This window comes from Neofelis nebulosa, chromosome 6 (assembly GCF_028018385.1).
Source record: "Neofelis nebulosa isolate mNeoNeb1 chromosome 6, mNeoNeb1.pri, whole genome shotgun sequence".
Taxonomy (NCBI): domain Eukaryota; kingdom Metazoa; phylum Chordata; class Mammalia; order Carnivora; family Felidae; genus Neofelis; species Neofelis nebulosa.
This window is the reverse complement of record NC_080787.1, coordinates 74669495-74692304: the sequence shown is the minus strand read 5'-3', so window position 1 is coordinate 74692304 and position 22810 is coordinate 74669495. Positions and strand designations below refer to the sequence as shown.

Genomic DNA, 22810 nt, shown 5'->3' with positions numbered 1-22810 from the left:
GTCATTGAGGCCTTTGACAAGGTTATTTCCATGGAATGGAGGGAGTAAAAACCTGAATTGGAGTACTGCAGATGCCAACTGATGACTCAGGAAAGACAGGAATTGTCTGTTGAAGCAGTGCTCACAGTTAGGCAAGAAACACGGGGTCCAGGGTTTAGACGCAGATGGTTGTCTCAGGTAGAAAACCAGACAATTCATCCATTGCAATGAGAGGTAAGGCTGAAGGTTCATTTTGCAGTGGTTGGCAGGTGTGATCAGAAGTGTGGAAGTTCGATTTTTATTGAAATAGAAAGCAGGTCATTATAGGCTGAGAAAATGGGGAATGGAGAGGTATTGGAGGTTAAAAGAGAGAAAATAAAGTGTACAATAGTTATCTGAGAGAGTAGGAAGGTTAATTAGCTAGGAAATTATAGTAGGATTGCATGGCAGAGCAAAGGTCCACTCAAATTTTGAGGCCATGAAGAGAATCAGTTAGCCTGAGCATGTGATTTTTCTCTATCCATGTTTCATTGTTCCGATGCAGATGAAGAGTCAATGGAGATTTAGATTTGAGCAGGTTTGGGTTTTGCCAGGAAGGAGTGATGGAGAGGTGCAAGGGAGCTAAAGGTGTGTCAGTGTGGTGAGCCATCTCAGCAAATGCACCCTCAATCACTTGGTTTCTTTACTCGAAGACCCAAGAAGGAATTTTGACTCCTCCCTTTTTCATTCCCCAAACCAATATATATATATACATTGGAATCTATCACCTTTTCTCAATCTCCATGGCCCCTACCGTGGCCTAGCCACTTGCCTCCTCTTGGTGCCAGTGTCTTCCCTATCTAACTGGTCTCCTTGCCTCAACTCTTATTACCAACTTACTACCATGCAACCCATCCTCAGCACAATAGCCAGAGTCACTTTTCTTCACTCCAGCCTTTTGTGGCTTCCTAATGGATTTCTGTTTTAATCCAAATCATTGTCATGAAGGTCCTTGTTCCTCTGCCCACTTGTCCAAATCCTCTAGCACTGTTTTCTCTGATGACTGTTCTCTCTCAGCCACTTTGGCCTCATCTTTGGTTCTCAAACATGCAAACTCTTTTTGTCTCAGACTGATGCAATTCTTTCTCCTTCTACCTGGAATACTCTAACTCTGGCTCTCTAATTGGCCACTTTTACTTATTTTCCAAGTCTTAGATCAAATAGTAACTTCCTCAAAGGAAACTTCCTTGAGCTTAATACTTAAAGTAGTCTTACCCATGTACTCCGTATCACATCACTTCATTTGTTTTAATATTTACACAATATGAAGTTATCTAAATATATTTGTTCACCTGTATACCCCAACTAGAATGAGGGTAGGGACTTTGTCTCTTTCATTCTCCTCTCCAGCCTTAGAGCAGTGGATCTCAAACTTCTTTATCTCAGGAAATTTATACTCTTAGAAAGCATTCAGGACCCCAAAAAACTTTTGCATATGTGAGTTATATCTATTATTAATCTACCATTAGAAATTAAAACTGAGAAATGTAAAAAATTTTAAGTATTCTTTTATTTTTAAATAATAAACCTATTACATGTTAACATAAGTAACATTTTTATGAAAAGTAATTCTATTTCCTAAAAATATTAGTGAAAACAGTGGTATTTTTCTTTATTTTTGCAAATAACTTTAATTTCTGGTATAATAAAAGACTTCTGGATTCTTACATCTATTTCTGCAAAATCTGTTGTGATATGTTATGTTGGTTAAAATCTGTCCTCAGGGCACCTGGGTGGCTTAGTCGGTTAAGCATCCGACTCCTAATTTCAGCTCAGGTCATGATCTCACGGTTTTGTGAGATCAAGCCCCCCCACATTGGGCTCCCTGCTGGCAGCACAGAGACTGCTTGGAATTCTCTCTCCCTCTCTGCCCCTCCCCCACTCATTTCTCTCTGCCCTTCCCTCTCCCCTCCCCCACCCAAAATAAATAAATAAAACTTGAAAAAAAATCTGTCCTCATACTGGCTTGTAGTTGGAAAGGGAAGAATATTTTATAGGTTTTTCAGACATTTGTGTATATTTTCTTTGATACTACACGAAAACTCAGCAAGTAGTAGCTCCTTAAAGGCTTGCAACATGGAATTTGAAATCATATCAATTAACTTTCTCTTTTTTTTAAGTTTATTTATTCTGAGACAGAGAGAATGAGCAGAGGAGCAGCAGAGAGAGAGGGGAACAGAGGATCCAAAGTGGGCTCCATGTTGACAGCAGAGAGCCTGATGTGGGGTTCGAACTCAAACCGTGAGATCATGACCTGAGCTGAAGTAGGATGCGTCACCAACTGAGCCACCCACGCACCCCTCAATTAATTTTTTCAATGTGCATTAAAATTTATTGGTCTATTTTAAAATTTGAATGGATTGTTTGCCTATGTATGATTTTGTAACTTTATGCATTGGTCATTTGATCATTTAGATTTTTCAAATGTTGACACATTTTACTATATAATATCAAAAAAAATCACATTTGGTTCTGACCCCATCAGAAAAGTATTGGGGAGCCATCAAGCTCATGGTAGTGAATAAAAATTCTCCAAAATTCTAATTTTCACTTGGAACCTTTAGGTTTTTATTGACATTAACTGTTGCTTCTTTTGAAATGAAGTACTCACTTTTTCATTTTTGAGAAAATATTTGCCAAATATCCAAGTCTGATAATCAGTTTGTCAGCCAGTTGTTCTTTCAATATATAACGATATTCCATGAAAAAATTGATTGTTTTTTTGGCAAAAGTGCTTTTCTTCAAGATGACCATTGTACTTCAGTATGTATACTTTGCATTCTATCACAGAATATTAAAAAGTCATATCCAAGTGTTAGATTTAATAAATTAATAATTTTATTGCCTCAGCAAGAAGACCTTAATGAATAAAGCTGGTGTTTTTTTGTTTTTGTTGTCTCACTATGAGTGCATGTCAGTGAAGAATACAATGACTATTGGTACATTTTGGTGCTACTGTCTGGATTCATGCTAAGATACTGGGAAGTTTCACCTCTTGAATTGTTTTTGCACCATCAGTGCCAATGTTAACAGAGTTGAAAAAGCAAATAACATCTTAAAATTGTTATAAATAGAATTTTTCTCTTACAGCCCTTCTGAAAGGGTCTCAGGATCATAGGGATCTACAGATGATCCTAGAATACCTGATAGCCTACCATATGGTAGGAAGTCAGTAAAAATTTTATAATATAAATGAGGGATTAGATTACTCTACTAGTTGAGTATATTATTATTGAATCAAAACTCTTTATTATAAAAATAAGTCTTTATTCTAAAAATAATAATAAATAATAAGGATTTTTCACTTTGAGGGATCTTATGAGAGGCAAAATAAATAATCATTTAATTAAAAGTACATATCGATATCTGTCTTTACATAGAGCTGTGTAGACATTGAACTTCATGCACAGATGAAGTTTGTAAACATATCTTGTTTGGGGGCACCAGGGTGGCTCAGTCAGTTGAGCATCAGACTCTTGGTTTTGGCTTGGGGCATGATCTTGTGGTTCATAGGACTGAGCCCTGAGTCAGGCTCTTGCTGCGAAGCCTGCTTGAGATTCTCTCCCTCCTCTCTCTCTCTCTCTCTCTCTCTGCCCCTCCCCGTTCACTCTCTCTCCCTAAAAATGAATAAATAAACATTAAAAAATAGAAATAAACAGACCTTTTTTTAAGGAGTTTATAAACACTACAGGTATACAGGGCATAAATGGGGCTGATATTGAACATATACATTAAGTTGGTTCATAATGCCAAATTTGTAGAGGGATAATTACATTTTAGATGAGATATCATTAATGCTTCAGTTCGTTAGGGAGAAAATTTAAAATTCTACTAAATGATGTTAGAAGTCATTTGAAGATCTGGGGGTGCCTTGGTAGCTCAGTCGGTTAAGCATCTGACTCTTGATCTTAGCGCAGGTCTTGACCTCAGGATCCTGAGTTTAAGCTCTGCATTGGGAAAAATTGGCCAGTTCTATGATGCTAAGTGTGGCTGGGGTACCAGCAACTCCTTCATACTTGAACACTGCCATTTTGGAGAACAATCTGGCAAAGCATTTGCAGATGTACCAATTATGTTTGATTATCCAATCACACTTCTAAAGTAAAAGGGAGAGAGAGAAACCTTACAATAAGAAACATGTAAGAGAGTATGTTTTTCACAACACTGTGGAAGCAGGGAATTGGAAACAACCTCGTTGCCTACCATTAGAGAAAGGAGAAGGCTGTGGATGAACACTGCTGAATATGACCCCGCAGTTAAAAACAACATCACTCTTAAAACATAATGCTTGGAGAAAATGGAAGAAAATACATGAGATCTATTTGCATACATTTTAAAATCCACACCAAAAAAAAAAAAATACTACTTATTTCCAAAGACACATTTAAACTTAAGAATACACATTAAACACATTAGAGCAGTTATCTGTTGGGGAGGGGAAGATAGGAGTGAAGAATGTGATCAGGGGAAGAAATCCATTTAAAATTGCTTTTTTGCCTTGCTCAGATTAATGATGATACTGTGCCATGAACCAGAGAGTTAGATTAACTCAACCTCTGCATTTATCACACCGTCTAAAACAAACAACAAAACAAACAAACTAGATATATATATTAGGATAGTAGCAGAGTCATGTAGTGAGTACATTTGGACAAGGATAATTAGAAACATTTGCTATCTACCTATGTTGTGATAATTCAAGTGTGTTAGCCAGAGAACTGTAGAATTGAGAGCTGAGAGAAAATCTCAATAGTTCAGACTTTTAGTTTCCTGATTGCAAGTATATCTGTTTCCTGCCAAAACCAAATTGATGTTTTGTCTATTTTTCTGTGGAAAAGTCATCAACAAAAGAGACTTCACATCTTCTTTTTATAGCTTATTTTAATATTTAACAAAAAACCCTATCAATAAACTCTTTCTTATGTCTGTACTATATTTTCACGGTTACTTTTAAGTCATTTATGAGAGAAGTTGGATAAAAGTCGCTCTACATTTTTCTTATGATAATGCCTCATGTATTAGGAGGCAATTATTGTCTCCAAACTAATTAATTCCAACTCCTTCTACCTGTTCTCATGGGTCTTATTTATTCACCGCTTTAATCATATTATTAAACTATTCTGAACTTCCCCATTTCACGGCATCCTCAAGGTGAGGAGACATAAACTAGATGCAATACGAACTCCACAATGGCCCAATGGGTGCCTAATTGAGAGAGAAATTACTTCCAACTATTGCTATCATGAGTCCTTAAAGCTAATATCTAGTGGCTGGTAAATCTCATCAACCATTTTCTTTATGCATTTCAATTATAACAAACCCTTATATGTGTACATGTTATTGTTAAAAAGCACTATCTTACTTTATCTTCCAACAACTCAGTAGTGACAGGAAAGATCTCCTCCTTCTCATTGCATAGATGAGTCATGTGAAGTGCAAAGAGGTTAAAGTAACTTGCTTGACGTCGCTGAGCTAATAGGTTCTGGGGGTAGAACTTCTGATTCTCAGTACATAGAAAGCATGCCTGATCTCAAACATGTAAAGAGCTTGAGGGGGAGGCATTATAGAGTAAGAAAAGGTACATTAATTTGTTGCCAGAGGATGTGGATTCATACCCTAGCTCTGGCATTGGCAGCCATGTGACCCAACAGGGATAATAATAGGCTGGATGTGAACATTATTGGTTAAGGTGTAATGAGCTCCATAAACTTTGATTTTCATGTTTTCTTTGTTCTGATGATTTTCATACATCTGACTTTAAAAAGTTATTCCCAAATAATTTTCCTTTGTTTGTCTGCTCCCACATCACCAGTGTATTCTTCTGGAAAATACGTTTCTTTCTGTTGTTAATAGTTGTTTGGTTTTCTTCCTGTTCACCTGGGAGCAACATTCCCTTGCTCCTCTTATTTTTAAGATATTTACTAACAGCATTAGGAAATTATGAAACACATTTGTCCTGACAATTTTGTCCTCCCTTAGATTATTAAACAATGCAGTCTCAAAATATTTATAGACTATGAACCAAAGAAGAAGAAGAAGAAGAAGAAGAAGAAGAAGAAGAAGAAGAAGAAAAGTATGCAGTTGAAGATGGAGTGAATGATCACAGGAATTGAGGAAGAAATATTTTAATATCAATCTAACTTTTGCCATGTCTAATGACTTTTTGAACTTTTTTTTTTTAACGTTTATTTATTTTTGAGACAGAGAGAGACAGAGCATGAACAGGGGAGGGGCAGAGAGAGAGGGAGACAGAATCTGAAACGGGCTCCAGGCTCGGAGCTGTCAGCACAGAGCCTGACGCGGGGCTCGAACTCACGGACCATGAGATCATGAGAAGTCGGACGCTTAACCGACTGAGCCACCCAGGCGCCCCTGAACTTTGAAAAGTTAGCATTGGTGAGAGTATTGGTGAGCAAAATTTCAGAATATGTCAGTGATTCACTATTGCAATACTTTATTTTATTGAACCTAATTATAATACTTGTACACCAAATTTTCACAACTGAAGCGTCACAACATCTTCACAGATTATAAGCAATGCATAAACTTTATTTTTGCTTTGTAGGGGACATCTGGAGGTGTATGATTAATAGTCCTCTTCTAGAAAATGCCCCCTTTTCACTCACATAATTAAATTGGTCCAGGGCCTCTGCCCATGTTGCCAGTGTTTCCTCAGACTCAGTGATTCCTGGCTTATTATTTGCTTGTTCAGTATTTCCTTAGATTACATAAGCCAATTTAATTTTTCTGTCGCCTTAATACGGTAAAATTGATATCTCTTTTGCCATCCAACCAACATCTGCCACAATTATGGTTTACATGGTTAAGATGGTATCTGTCAGATGGGATGCTGAGCTGAGTAGACCAAGTGGGAAAATGTAGAGTAGGAATAAGGGGCTCCTTATTAAACTAGCAACAAAGAAAAAAAATCATGGGACATATGCATGCAAGAACTTTACCTAGTGAGTATTAAAGAATCTGTAGTCAAGGCATCAGCAACATAGTGTTGAAAGAACAACTAAGTAAACTGTCTGATTACTTTCTCTGCTTTTATAGATACTATGAGTTGTTGTTATAAAGTTCCCATTGATTATGTCCCAATTATTGCTCTTATTTTTTGCTTCAAGTCTTTAACTCTTTCAAATGTGCTGCCATAGCTGTAATATTCAAAAGGAACACAGAAGATCTGAGAACTCTTGCTTCAGATTCTGTCTCCCTCTCTCTCTGCCCCTCCCCCATTCCCATTCTGTCTCTCTCTCTCTCTCTCTCTCACAAAAATAAATAAATATTTTTTAAAAAAAGCAGGGGGGGGCGTGGCTTAGTCGGTTAAGTGTCTGACTTCAGCTCAGGTCATAATCTCAGTTCATGAGTCCAAGCCCTGCATCAGGCTCTGTGCTGACAGTTCAGAGCCTGAAGCCTGCTTCAGATTCTGTGTATCCCTCTCTCTCTGCCCCTCCTCATTCACACTCTGTCTCTGTCTTCCTCTCTCAAAAATAAATAAACATTAAAAAAAAAAAGATCTGAGAATACAGACTGATTTACAAAATGGCAAAGGAAAAAGTTGAAACATACTATATTTTCTCCATTCTAGTTTTCTGTCTTCACACTTAATGCACCTAGAGTTGGGTTATATTTTATAGTGATATTTTCTTAAAACCCTGCCAGCCATCAGAGAAAGAAGGGGAAAAAAACAAAAAACAAAAACAGTACATTGTCATTGTCTGTGCATGTGCCAACCTGTATTTAGAAGGAATCTGTTCAATCTTGTTATTTGCTGTTGAATTTTAAGTTAAATGGGGATCTTGTTTATGTGAAGTGAAAGCCATTAACTAAAGCATTGAACATCTATCTGTCAAAAACTCCCAGCTGGCTTAAGAAAAGTAATTTTTTTTTTTTTTATTTATTTTTGGGACAGAGAGAGACAGAGCATGAACGGGGGAGGGGCAGAGAGAGAGGGAGACACAGAATCGGAAACAGGCTCCAGGCTCCGAGCCATCAGCCCAGAGCCTGACGCGGGGCTCGAACTCACGGACCGCGAGATCGTGACCTGGCTGAAGTCGGACGCTTAACCGACTGCGCCACCCAGGCGCCCCAGAAAAGTAATTTTTAATTTACAAAAAAACCTATGATTTTACCCAAACAGAAAATGCAGGAAAAACACATATTCCTCAATGTGCCTAGGAAATTCTATCAAGCCTTAAGACGTTAAAGAGGTCAAGGTTTGGGCAGGAACTATGAAATGCAGTTGGTCACTATGGTATTATCCATAACTGAAAATACCCAACATAGTGCAGACTTCTTAGATGTCAGACATGCAGAAAATTTACTCTCAAATTCTGATTTGCTGCTGAAAGAAAAAAAAACCCTAATTATATGGATAAAATATATTGGCAAGTTAAAAAAATATCTTCATTTAATATAGTTTTTTTCCTCCTTAAAAGCTACTGTAAAATGGATGAGGTGTCTCAAAATTGCTGGCAACTTATAATTGAGGGATTCATGTGTTTTTTCTGTGCTTCCAACAGATTGCTAGTTGTGACTTGAGTATCTGTTTTTCAAATATATGGTTCTAAAAAAAAATGTGGTTGAATTAAATATACCAAGGTCCAATTGAATTGCTTAACAAATAATTTTGTTTTCTTTATCCTCTAAAACTTCTAGGACATGATTAGTTAATAGACATTGTAGATTGACGGTTCTGTAAGTTTCTGCCACCGTATTTTTAAAAATTATCTTTTAAAAAATGTTTTAAAAGTTTTTATAAGAGTTTTCCATCAGGAGGCCTACTGAAAACAATTGGTGATCATTAAATGAGTTCCACTGCCACTTTTTAAGAACTGTCATAGAAGGATGCCTGGTTGGCTCAGCCAATAGAACATGTGGCTCTTGATCTTGGAGTTGTGAGTTCAAGCATGTTGGGCATAGAAATTACTTTAAAAAAAAATGGTCACAGAGATTGGAAATTAATTGGGATTGAAACAAGAAGAAATCTCCAATTTTAAAATATTTGAATGTCCTGGCTCTGGAAAAATTGAAAACTGTATGCTTTGAAGCTAGTGATAATTGAGATGATAAGATCATTACTAAAGCAAACAATAAATAGAGCCTGCCATTACTGGTCCTTTTATATCCTTGTTTTTCTTCCAGTATCACTTAGCCCAACCAGCAATATTTAGGTGATCTTTAGCTCAGAGTTGCAACACTATTGGGACATTTTATTTTATAATCTTTTATTTAATTAAATTTCATAGCCTATCTAGAATTTGTTTCTATGTCAGGAATACATTGCTTTCTTAGATCTTTCATATTGTTTTATGAATAACTGTGTCATGATATGTTAAAGTCAGTATGACCTTCTGTAAATAAAAATTTCATTATGTAAAGATGTTTAATTTTTTAAAAGTAATCCAATACCTTTGTTTATCAAGACCTTAGTAAAAAGCAGCATGAAGTATTGTAGCTTGATACTAACAGATCAGATTCAGTTCCTTTGATCTGCCTAAGTTTCCACAGGGATGGATCTTAAAATAGTCCCCATATCATGCTAAGATATTGCAACTTGTCACTTTTGCCACCTGTGCCACCAACTGCCCACCATGTTCAAGGGAAGCCACATGCAAGCACAACCAGACTTTATTATCTTTATCGTTATCATGGTCCATAAAATTCAGAGAATACATTAAAAGCATTCCTTACAAACATATACTGCTTTTGAGATTATAATTGCTGGTATTAAATTTAGCTTTTTTCCTTAACTTTAACATTTTATATCAATTTTGCATAGATAAATGATAATTTCCTTTTAGGATAAAAAAATACTTCACCCAACACAATCAATACAATGGACAAACTTAAATAATGATTTAAAGTAATAACTTCAGAAAGAACATATATAAAGGATGAACTTTCATTTAAAGACTTGGCATTTTTAGAAATCAATATTCATTCATTCATTTACAAAATTTAAAAGAAATGTACTCTTTACCAAAACAAAGAAAGAAAGAGAGATTTCGTAGAAAAGTTTGGAATCTCTAGCTCTTTTTATTGTATGGAAAAATTGGCAAATAAGACATATCTTCAAATATTAATAATGCAGTAAAATACTTCAGTGATGAAAGGAAATACCTTGAAATATATTTTATTTTGGTATATTATTGACTCTGTTGTTATGAGTGACCTGCTTTTTTGATATATACTGGTTAATTCTGGAGTTGAAATCAAAATGGGAAACTGCCAAAGAGAGAACTGAGTTTAAGTTGAGTCTGAGACATGGCATGAAAAACAACGAATGTGATTGGATGAAGAAATACTCTTTTGAAGGATGATTTCATTGTTACCCTTCTTTTTGCCAAAGAAATATCCCCAAGCATCAGAAATGAAGCTAAAGGGAGCTTTAGATCAAAAGATAGTGCTTAATAAACAGATTCAGTAATAAGGAGGGGGGCGGTGCCTGGGTGCCTCAGTCAATCAAGTGTCCGACTTTAACTCAGGTCATGATCTCATGGTTGGTTAGTCGAGGCCCCCATGGGTCCCTCTGCTGTCAGTGCAGAGCCCGCTTTGGATCCCTGCCTCCCTCTCTCTGCCCCTCACTCACTCACACTCTCTCTCTCAAAAATAAATAAAAACATTAAAAAACACACACAAGGAGGTGGACTTCTCTTATGAACATAAGCTTTTTTGAAGGTTCCACTTTGTTAGAAATGACATAGAAATAATAATACTTCCCCTATATAATGATAGACCGATTTATTACAGAGTAATTAAAATGACTAGCCTACATTTTGAGATTTAGTGTTGCTTAACTGGACAGGGAAAAGTAGCAAAGACATGGTTGACTGTGAGGAAGAAAAATGTGACTTTAAAAAATCATTCAAGTCTTGATATATAGTGCAATTAATCTTATCAAACTTGCTTTATGATTTAGCAATACATTGGTTAACTAACATCTCCTTGCTTTCACTTAAAAGGTTAACCATGTGGATAAGCAACCTTTTCTTTCTTTTTTTAAATGTCAGTTTCCTAGAAAGTTTTGCAGCTTTGAGCAAAAGTTTCACCTGAATATATATTTATTTACATGGTTTTAACGTGACAGAAAAAAATAAAAACCAAACACAGGAATGGTTATATTTTTAAGGCACAAGAAGAGCTGATTATCTTGGTGTTAAATTACCAGCTATAATTTGGGTTGTGTCAGGAGATCACTGGGCCAAAAAATGTCCACTCTGAGGCTTGAGTGATAGAGATTCTTAATTTATTCTCAGAGGATAATTTTATGGGGGTGTAATTCTATATTACTTTGACAGTACGTCTGGTTGTTCTATTGTTCCCCTCTGCAGTCAGACTATGTGAAGGACTCATCATTTAACACTCTCTTTGAGTATAAATAAAAGTTATGGATTCTACGTACAGAAAGTATAAACATATATACAACATTTGCATACAATTTAAAAATGTTCTTAGATTTCAAAGCACCTGTGTATCTGGTCCAGGTTAAGAAACTATTCGGCAATGATACATATGCCATGAACTTGCCTTTTCCCTGCCACTGAAGTCTATATATCTTCCATAATGTGATATTCTCAGCTGCCAGTAGGTATAATGCTCACTGGAAGATAGAACAGCAAAAGAGAGGAGCTTTGCCTGCCAGTATAAACCCCAGAAGGGTACATGCCAGCACACAAAAGGAATGAACAAGCCCTAAATATTATAGTCTGTCCTCACTGACAGCCCCAAAGAAGTCAAACTTAAATTTGTCTAATGTTCAAATTTTAGCTCTTGATTTTATGGTAGATTTGACAGACAAATGTATACTTTACATAAATAATTGTAGAAGAATTTACATCTTTCCTTGTCTAAATGGTTAAGAAATATGTCTTTATGACTTCTCAACTAATCAATATGGGGGGAAAAATGGACACAAAAGAAAACATGGCTGGTTTCCAACCTTTTTTTGCAAAAGCAGTACAGTGGCAAAGAAGAATTAGGCACAGCAGTTAAATCTTTTGCTTAGGTTTTTTTCTTTTTCTTTTCCTTTTTTTTTTTCCCCACAATTAGGGAATGCATTCATCATACAAAGTCTTACTGTCAAATTGATCCCAATAGCTTACACTGAAGACCTTTTATGAAGCTGATGGGTAAAAATTGTATGAGTCAAGCACCAAGATGAATACAACAATGAAAAGCTTTTTTCTCCTCTCGGGGGAAAGTCAGATTTTTTTAGTTTTAAAATATTACTAAAAAATAAGCATAATGTAAGAGAGATAAGTTAGCCAAATTTGGGTGAGATAAATATTTTTAAAGTGGAAGAATGTACTTCTGCTTCCAGCCAAAATGGAATAGCAGGGACTGGATTTACTCTCCTGCCTAAAACAAATTAAAAAACTGAATAAATATATGAATTGTTGGTTTTCAAGAAATTGGACTTTGGGAAATGAGTGACAATGATCGATGAAACAGAACACAAATGAGATGAGCACCAAGATTTCCCCCAGCTTATTGCCTATAAGCAGACATGAAGTCTGGCTATCAATAAAAAAGTACGGAGGCGCCTGGGTGGCTCAGTCAGTTAAGCGTCCAACTCTTGGTTTTTGGCTCAGGTCATGATCTCACAGCTCGTGAGTTCAAGCTCCACAGTGGGCTCCATGCTGACAGCACGGGACCTGCTTGGGATTCTCTCTCTCTCTCTCTCTCTGCCCCTGCCCTGCTCATGCTCTTTTTCTCTCAAAATAAATAAACTTAAAAAAAAAGTACAAAGCATACTAAAAAGGCTAACCACCTCAAAACAAAACAATAACAACAATAACAACAACAAACCCAAAACAATTTGAAGAAATGGCAAGCATCAGAACCAGACATGCCAGGTATGTTGGAATTATCAGACCAGGAATTTTAAACAACTATGATTAATATGCCAAGGACTCCAATAGATAAAATAAACAGAATGCAGGAACAGAAAAAAAAATGTGAGCAGAGATATAGAAATTTGGTTCTAAGAAAGAATCAAAAAGAAATGCTAGAGACTAAAAAAGAAAAAATACTGTAACAAACATAATAGAATAGAAAACATAATAGAATATCCAAGGACTGTGGGACAACTGCAAAAGGTATAATGAGAATACCAGAAGGAAAAGAAAGAGAGAATGGAATAAGAGAAATATTTGAAACAATAATGATCAAGAATTTTTCTCTAATGTCAGACACCAATCCACAAATCTCAGAGATTCAAAGGAATCTCAGAGAATACCAAGAAGGATAAAACCCAAAACTCTTACACCTAAACATATCATTGTCAAACTACAGAAAACCAAAAATAAAGAAAAAATTCTGCAAAAAGCCAGGGAGAAAAAACACCATACCTATAGAGGAAAAAATTTAATAATTATATCCAACTTCTCCTAAGAAACTATGTAAGTAAGAGAGTAGAGTGAAATACTTAAAGTATTAACAGAAAAAAAAATCTACCTGGAATTCTGTATCCTGTGAAATTATCCTCTAAAAGTGAAGGAGAAACAAAGACTTCCTCAGACCAACTGATATTAAGGGAATTTGTTGTTGGTAAATGTGCCTACAATAAATGTTAAAAGAAGGTCTTTAGCGAGAAAGAAAATAATGTGGGTTAGAAACTTAAATCTACATAAAGAAAAGAAGAGCAGTGAAGCAGTGAAGAAGGAATAAATGAAGATAAAATAAAAAATTTATTTATCTTATTCTTAAATGATCTAATAAGTTTGCTCAAAATAACAATAGCAACAATGTATTTGATGATACATTCCTATGTATGTATGTATGCCTATGTTATCCATACATATAATTGTGTATGCTTATATATAAGTGAAATGTATGATGTCATACATAGGATTGATGGCATAATTAGGATTATTTTGTTATTATAAGGTATTCACACTATCTGTGAAGTTGTATAGAGTAATTTGAAAGTGGACTTGGATTAGTTGTAAATGTATATGGCAAACTCCAGGGCAACAACGGAGAAAAGTAAAAAAAAATACCTCTCTCTCTCTCTCTCTCTCTGTCTATATATATATATATATATATATATATATATATATATATATATAAAATTGATATGCTACGAAAGGAGAGAAAATGGTACCATATAAAACGTTCAATTAAAGCCATAAAAAGCAGAAAAAGAGTGGAAGACAAAAATAGGAACAAAGAATAAAGACAAGTAGAAGAAAGTAACAAATATGGTAAATATTGATCCAACTGTATCAATAATCATTTTGAATGTCAGTATTATAAATGCACCAATTAATAGATGGAAAGACAAATATAAATTAAAAGATAATTGGGAATGAAATATAAATTTAAAAACATATAAAGACAAATATAGATTAAAACTTAGTGGATGGAAAAATATATGCAGTGTGAACACTAATTAAAAAAGAACAAGAGTAGCTATATTAATTACAAACATAGCAGACACCAAAGCAAAGAAAGTTATCAGAGATAAAGATAGGCATTACATAATGACAAAGTCATTAATTCTTCAAGAAGACATAACAGCCTTTAATGTGTATTCACCTAAAACAGAGTGTCAAATGACATAAGGCAAAACTGACAGAACTGAGAAAAGAGAGAAATAGATGGATTTGCTATCATGGTTGGAGACTTCAATACCCCTCTACCAGAAATGAACATATTCAGCAGGCAGAAAATCAGAAAGAGTCAACAACAACAATCAATGACATAATTGACAGCTATATCCTATTTCATCCAACAACAACAGAATATACATTCTTCTCAAGTTCACATGGAACATTCACCAAGACAGACCACATTCTGGGCCATAAAACACACCTTAATTTAAAACAATAGAAATCTGGGGCATCTGGGTGGCTCAGTCAGTAGAGCGTCCGCCTTCGACTCAGGTCATGATCTCGTGGTCTGTGAGTTCAAGCCCTGCATCAGGCTCTGTGCTGACAGCTCAGAGGCTGGAGCCTGTTTCGGATTCTGTGTCTCCCTCTCTCTCTGCCCCTCCCCTGCTCATGCTCTGTCCCTCTCTGTCTCAGAAATAAATAAAACATTAAAAAAAATATTTTTAAACAATAGAAATCAAACAATGTCTGCTCTCAGACCACAATGGAACTAAATTAGAAATCAATAACAGAAAGATAATTGGAAAGTCCCAAAATATATGGAGATCAAACACACTTCTAAACAACAGAGGGATCAAAGAAGAAATATTAAGAGAAATTTTTTAATATTTTGAATTAAATGAAAATGAAAGCACAATTTATCAAAACTTGTGAAATGCAGTGAAAGCAGTGTTTAGGGGGAACTTTACAGCATTGAATGCATACATTTAAAAAAGATAAAAGAGCTGAAGTCAACAATACAAATTTACACTGAGAAAACTGGAAAAAGATAAGCAAATTAAATCTAACGTAAGCAGAAGAAAAGAAATAATAAGAATTAGAGCAGAGTACTCACTTCAGCAACACATATATTTTAAAAAGTGGGAAAGATACAGAGATTAGCATGGTCCTTGTGAAAGAATGAGACACAAATTTCTGAAGTGTTCCATAGTTTTTCACTATATTGTACACCTGAAACTAATATAATACTGCATGTTAACTGTATTGGAATTAAAATGAAAATGTAATTTAAAAAATTGTCACAGATTACATAAAAAAAGAATTACAGCAGAAATAAAAACAGGAAAAAATGGGATACCAATAGGAAAAAATCAACAAAATCAAACCTGGATCTTTGAAGAGATCAATGAAATCAATAAGCTTCTAGCCAGACTAACAAAGAAAAACAAGACACAAGTTGTTAATATGAGAAATGAAAGAGGGGACATCACTACAGATCCTATGGACATTAAAAGGATAATAGAGTAATACTATGAAAACTCTATTCCAACAAATTTGAAAAATTGAATGAAATGGACCAATTCTTTGAAAGACACAATCTTCTAAAACCCACACAAGAAGAAACACAAAATCAGAATAGATTTGTCTATCTAGTAAAGAAATTGAATCCATAATTAATAACCTTCCGAAACAGAAAACACTGAGTCCAGATAGGTTCACTGGGTGACTATATCGAATATTTAAGGAAGAAATTATAATTCTTTACAATCTCTTTCAGAGCAATAGAAGCAGAGAGAATACCTCCTCACTCATTTTATGAGCCTGCACACTAAAACCAAAGACATTAAAGAAAACAAGACTATAAACCAATATCTCTCATGAACACAGATGCAAATATCTTCAACAAAATATTATTTCCTATATGTCAATAGTTAACAAGTGGAATTTGAGATTAAAAAATACAATAACATTTTCATAGCACCCAAAAACATGCAACATGTAGGTATAAACCTAACAAAATGTGTACAAAATCTGTGTGAGGAAAACTACCAAACTGATGAACAAAATCAAAGAAGAACTAAAGAAACGGAGAGATATTCCATGTTCATGAATACAAAGATTCAATATTGTCAAGATTTCTTTTCTTCCCAACTTGATCTATAGATATGATGCAATTCCAATTGAAATCTCAGCAATTATTTTGTGAATACTGACAAACTGATTCTAAAGATTATATACAGAGGCAAAAGATCCAGAATAGCCCACACAATATTGAGGAACAAGAACAAAGTTGGAGAATTGAAACTACTGATCTTTAATACTTATTATAAATACACAGTAATCAAGACAGTGTGGTATTGGTGAAAGAATAAACAATGGACCAGAGCAGAGAGCCCAGCCAGATGAGTCTACACACAGACCTTATACCCTTCACAAAAATTAACTCAAAATGGATCACAACCTACATGTAAAATGCAAAACTATAAAACTCCTAGAAGATAACATAGAAAAAAACCTAGATGACCCAGTATGACAATGACTATTTACACTCAACACCAAAGTCACAGTCCATAAAAGAAATAATTGATAAGCTGGACTTCATTACAATTAAAAACTTTTTTTTTTTTTTTAAATTTTTTTTCAACATTTTTTTATTTATTTTTGGGACAGAGAGAGACAGAGCATGAACGGGGAGGGGCAGAGAGAGAGGGAGACACAGAATGGGAAACAGGCTCCAGGCTCCGAGCCATCAGCCCAGAGCCTGACGCGGGGCTCGAACTCACGGACCGCGAGATCGTGACCTGGCTGAAGTCGGACGCTTAACCGACTGCGCCACCCAGGCGCCCCCAATTAAAAACTTTTTTGTGAAAAGCAATGTCAAGAATATGAAAAGACAAGCCATGGACTGGAAAAAAATATTTACAAAATATACATCTGACTACAGATTGCTACCCAAAATATACAATGAAGTCTTAAAACTTAATATGAAAACAAATGATACAATTTTAAAAATGGGCCAAAGACCTTAGTAGGCACCTAACCAAAGAAGATATACGGATGGCAAATAACTATATAAAAGGATGCTCAACATCATAAATCATCAAGTAAATGCGAACAGTGAGATACACTACACATATATTAGTACTTATGGCCAAAATTCAGAACACTGACATACCAAATGCTGGCAAGGATGTGAGAAAACAAAAAGTCTCATTCATTGCTGATGGAAATGCAAAATGGTACAGCCACTTTGGAACACAGTTTGAAGGTTTCTTATAAACCAAACATATTCTTACTTTATGACCCAGTAATCATGCTCTTAGTATTTACCCAAAGGAGTTGAAAACTTATATCCACACAAAACCTGCACACAGATTCATAGCAGCTTTATTCATAATTGTCAAAACTTGGAAGCAACCAATATGCCAGTCAGTAGGTGAATGGATAAATAAACTGTTACATCCAGAAAATGGAATATTAGTCAGTATTAACAAGAAATGAATTATCAAGCTCTGAAAAGACAGAAGAAACTTAAATGCATATTAGCAAAAGAAGCCAATCTGTAAAGGTTATGTGCTATATGATTCCAAACGTGACATTCTAGAAAAGCCAAAATTATGGACACAGTAAAAAGATCGGTGGTCGCTAGGGATTGGAGGTGGTTGGGTTTGGGATACACAGGCAGAGCACAGAGGATTTTTAAGATGGTGAAATTACTCTATATATCATAATGATGGAGATATGTCATTATGCATTTGTCTGAACCTTTAGAATATATGATATCAAGATTGAACCCTGATATAAACCATGGACTTCAGATGATTATGATGGGTCTATATAGGTTCATCAATTGTAAGAAATATACTATTCCAGTGGGGATGTTGATAATGAGGGAGGCTCTGCATAATGACGGTAGAGGCTATCTGTGAATTCTCTGTACCTTCCTCTTAATTTTGCTGTGAACCTAAAACTGTTCTTAAATTTTTTTTTTAAAAGAACAAAAACTGTATTGGATTATGTAAAATCCTAAGTGTATCCCAACTTCTGGTGTGATAAGTATAATGAAAAAATGTAGACAATTGTTGAAGCAGTTATTAGCATTAGTTGACCATTTTTGGTGTCACATTTAAGCAGCTTTAATTAAAGTGACTCATCTAACCAGCTGGTTAGATACCATAAGTGATGGTACTATATTCCTTTTGCTTGGAGGTGACAGAAATCAAATGTGATCTATATTAAGCAAACAGGAGAATTTTTAATATGGATATAGGATTTTCTCATCCAACCCAAGGATGGGAACTTGGTATCAAGTAAAAGAAGGAATTTGGACAACATCTGGTCTAGCACCTTTCACACAAAGGAAAATTTAGTAAATAGTAAGTATGATCAAGCAACTGGTTTGTTCAAAAAAGAGAGATGGTTCAGATGGACCATTCTGTTCTTGGATCACATCAAAGAATTTTTTTCTGGTCAATATAACAATAATTATATAAAACTGACACTTTTTCATGTGATATCACATTTAATTCTTATAACAACACTGAAAGGTAGGTGCTATTCCATGTTACAGATGTGGAGGATACAACTTAAAGAAGTTAAACGATTTGTATGTAGCTAAGAAGCTGGAAAGCAAGTGTTAAGGTTTAAATTCTTTCTGCATCAAAAATCAATGTTGATTTTATTTCATATTGTCATGAAAAAATAAGTAAATTTCACTTTGGAAATTTTGAAAAAATTAGTGATTGCCTGTATCTGCTTTCAATTACATGCATCTTACACCTTGCCCAAATTTGGGGGATTTAGGATTGTTAAATTAAAGAAATATACACTTTGGGAACCTGGCTGGCTCAGTTGGTAGAGCATGCAACTTTTGATCTCGGAGTCATGAGTTCAAGCCTCACATTTGAGGTAGAGATTACTTAAAAACAAACAAACAAATAAACTTTAAAAATATATATGTACACTTGAGGACACTGTGGATATAGGTAACTTAGAGTTAGCCAGTCTTGATATATAAATCCTCTTTTCTCAAAGATTTTAAAATCTCTTCAAATATAGTCTGAAAGGAGCATTTAGAATAAACTTTGCAAATGCCTAACAGACTGGGATTTGGTTTTGTGAAAAAGAGGGAGATATTAGAAAACACCATTTTTAGTCAAGCTAGCATAGCATAGTCAGCATTCTGTCCTTGAGAGTAATGTCGAGAGATATAGGTATACTACACCCTGTAATGTTACCTGCAAAAAGCTAAAGACGTTTTCTGAAACATCTCTTACCTCTTAATGGATCTGACTTTTTTTTTTTTTTTCCAACGTTTTTTATTTATTTTTGGGACAGAGAGAGACAGAGCATGAACGGGAGAGGGGCAGAGAGAGAGGGAGACACAGAATCGGAAACAGGCTCCAGGCTCCGAGCCACCAGCCCAGAGCCTGACGCGGGGCTCGAACTCACGGACCGCGAGATCGTGACCTGGCTGAAGTCGGACGCTTAACCGACTGCGCCACCCAGGCGCCCCTGGATCTGACTTTTATATATTAAGAAATTTTATTTTAAATGTTTTGAACCAATAGGGGCGCCTGGGTGGCTCAGTGGGTTAAGCTTCAGACGTTGGCTCAGGTCAGGATCTCACAGTTCCTGGGTTTGAGCCCCCTGTGGGGCTCTGTGAGGACAGTTCAGAGCCTGGATCCTGCTTCGGATTCTGTGTCTCATCTTTCTCTGTCCCTTCCCCACTTGTGCTCTGTCACTCTCTGTCTCTCAAAGGTGAATAAATGTCAAAAAAAATTTTTTTTAATGTTTGAACCAATAATATTACTTCCTTTGTCTTCTCCTGGAAATAACAAATACAATTTGGGGGTACAGTGAGAATTCACCGGTCCTAAATTTCTCCTCTTTCAAGCTTTAAGAAGTGCTCACAGGACACAACATTACTTATGTAGTATTCATGCCAAAAACTTTAATCTAACCATGAGGAAACAATCAGGGAAATTCAAATTGAGAAACATTCTGCAAAATAATTTGTCTGACTCTTAAAAAAACAATCAATGATGAGAAAGATGAAAAGCTCTGGCTGACTTTTCCATATTAAGGGAGAGTAGAGAGTTATGCCAAATAAATGCAGTAAGAGCCATCTGATTGGGTTCTGAATCAAAAAAAGAATACAAGGAAAGAAGGAAGGTAGGAAGGGAAGAATGGCAAACTACAGAGGACTTTGTTGGGACAATTGGAGAAATTCGGATCAGATTATATAATAGATAATAGCATTAATGTTAAATTTCCTAACTGTGATAATATAGGGTGATGCTGTAGGAGACACACTTTCTCTTGAGAGATATATTCTGAAGCATTCAGGGGTTAATTAAGAACAATAATAAGAACAACTTGCTGGGTTCTGGAACTCTAGATCTTGATGAATAAGTTTGTGTTCATCGTACCCATTTTCATCCTAAAAGTTTTCAGTTTTCAGAGTATTAATATTTTTAGTCCATTTTCTGGCAGACAACTTTCCGTATCTTTATGTCATTTTAATTGCCTTTCTCTAGATGGGTTGGCTTTGTGGCCTTATGATTCCCTTCAGGTATGGTGAATAGAACCAAAAAATATTCCTAACGCTTATGTACAGTACTATGGGATAATGCTTTATATTTCCAGTGCTCTTCCTTGTGACACTTTGCACTCATTTTTGGTACAAAAGCTTTTCAGGACAATGTTTTACAGGGAATAATGTAAAATTACTATAGATCCTTTGTCTAGCAGTTCATCTGGGAATCCTACCATTTGATATCATTGGTTTGGCCTTTTTCTTCCCAGAAAAGCTTAGGGTCAACTAAAAATTAGTCAATTTTAATGTGCGTTTGAATGCCCCATCATGTTCTAAAACATGAAAGTCAACCGGCTCCAGCACTGACTCTGGGGCATCAGCCATCAGCTTCTGTTCTTCAGAAACTTAGTAAAAGTTTCCCTTGCTACTGTTCAAATTCTCTTTACTAAGTATCGCTTGCCTATAGGTCAAAAAAATATTGATATTATGTATATATGTGCTTTATGTATTCCATATATATCTGCTTATACATCTAAGTGTGGTTTTCGTAAAAGAGGAATAACAAGAGTGTGAATTCAAGTAAGGGTATAGGCTGAAATGTAGTAAAAACAACATGGGCTTTAGAACAAGACTATTATCCCCTTAATCTCTCTTCTCACCTATACTGGCTTCTGACCTTGGTGGGACCATGGAAACTGTCTGGGTGTCTATGGCCTTCCAGGCTGGTTTTAAAAAGAATGTCTTATGCTTAAAGTAGGTCTTCTGTCAATATTAGGCCTCTCTCTCTTTTTTTTTTTTTTCCACTTGAGAAAGTGTGAAAGTATTAATAGCTTACATTTACTAGGTACTTATTATGTACTTAAACTGTGCATGAAAAGGCGTTTGCACATACTGATAGCACAAGAGTCAGAAGTTGACTGGTTAAAAGTAGGGGCTCCAGAACTAGCCTTCCTGGGTTCAATTCCTGACTTTACTAACAATTAGCTTCATGATTCAGGATAAGTTACTTCACCACTCTATACCTCAGTTCTCTTATCTTTAAAGTGGGGAGATGATAACAATATTTTCCTTACTGGAGTCTTGTGAGGATTGAATGAGATAATATTTGTTAAACACTTAGAGCAGTGTCTGATATATAATGAGTACTTAACATATAGTAGCTTTTATTATAAAGTGTTATTATCTCATTCAATCCTCTTAGCAGCCTGGTGGGTTAGATAAAATTACTATTCATACTATTTGTGAGAAACTGATCATAAGCAAGTTTAAATAATTTGAACCAGGACACTCAGTAAAAAAAACAGAATTAGGACTTGATTCTTGTCGGTTATTAACTACTAAAATTTCTCCTTAAGTCTCTCCAATCCAATTTCTTATGGGGATTGTTTAAACAGTCTGATATAGGAACTTGTCAAAAAGCTTGTTGGAAATTTAAATATAGATTTTTCTCTCTAAATCTCCTTAGTCATACTTATTTATTCTCTCAAACAACTCTAGTGAAGCAAACAAACATCATTTCTTATGCAGAAGTCATGTTGACTCATTCCATGCTAAATTATTCTCTTTTAGCTATTCAGCTATCCTACCCTTACACCAATACCTCAGAAAAATTGCAAGGCTGACTGAAACTTGAAAAGGAGGTGTGAGTTTGGACAAATCATTTAACCCCCTTGAAAAGGTATTTGGACTAGATAAGCTGTAGGGTTTTTTCCAGCTCTAAAATTCTATGATCCATGATTATGGATGTAATGACTGAGACCCTCTTTTCCACTTGCTATAGGAGCCCTGCTGAGGCACTATTCCATTTATTTGATACTCTACTTACACGGATATTTGTTTTTCTTCTGATTCTTTAGGGTACAAAATAAAAGATAGAGACAAAAGACATGTAAGGAAAATGTACTAAAAAAGACAT

The 22810-nt window shown here is 35.3% G+C and overlaps 1 long non-coding RNA gene and 1 pseudogene across 1 annotated transcript in view; one reads left to right on the top strand and one right to left on the bottom strand.

Annotated features, from left to right (window-relative positions):
- LOC131514469 (uncharacterized) overlaps positions 1 to 22810 on the bottom strand; it is an 82426-nt gene that overhangs the window by 50757 nt on the left and 8859 nt on the right. The window lies entirely within an intron of this gene.
- Positions 15472 to 15571, top strand: LOC131515596 (U6 spliceosomal RNA; annotated as a pseudogene).